Genomic DNA, 670 nt, shown 5'->3' with positions numbered 1-670 from the left:
TCTAGGGAGGCAGGAAGCCCGGGGTCCAGTCTGAGCTCTGCCCCGTCTCCCCTGTGGCCCTGGGCAAAGCCTAGGCGGGTCCTCACCTGAGGAATCAACCAGACCACACCCCTCACATTCCTGGGCAGAAAGCCCCAGGGAAACCTGCCAAATACTGCTTCTGGGCTGCACCCAGAGGCTCTGATGCAGCAGGACCAGGGAGCAGCCCAGGGCCCTCAGAAAAGCTGGGCTCGGGTAGGACTGCCCTGAGTCCCACACCAGTGCCCTTAGCCAGCTGTGTGACCTTGGGCACATCCTTCCCCTCTCTGTGTCCTCCTCACACTTCAGAGGTGGGACCACTATGCCAGTTCAGTGAGACACCAGGGAGCTGCGCTTAGGTCCCTGGGAACCTCGACTGCCCTGGGGTGCCATCAGCATGTGGCCCCCAGGCCTCTGCAGCCCAGCCGGAAGCAGGTGGCGACCGTAGGCTGGTTACGCGGCCGGTGCTTGGTGCCTAGGAAGCGCATGGGTGCCCGCACTTACTGCTTCTCCCAGTGGTGACAGGCTCGGTGAGTCTTTGTGAAAGCAAGCCAGCCCTGAGAGCCACAGTGTTGGTGGCACATGTCCACTGGAGCCCGTCCTCCTCGGTCACAGTGACCTTGTGGCAGGGCTCCCTCCCCCCCCCCCCCGG

This window comes from Ursus maritimus, unplaced genomic scaffold (assembly GCF_017311325.1).
Source record: "Ursus maritimus isolate PB19 unplaced genomic scaffold, ASM1731132v1 scaffold_33, whole genome shotgun sequence".
NCBI lineage: Eukaryota > Metazoa > Chordata > Mammalia > Carnivora > Ursidae > Ursus > Ursus maritimus.
The sequence above is the reverse complement of the archived record's forward strand: the minus strand, read 5'-3'. Positions refer to the sequence as shown.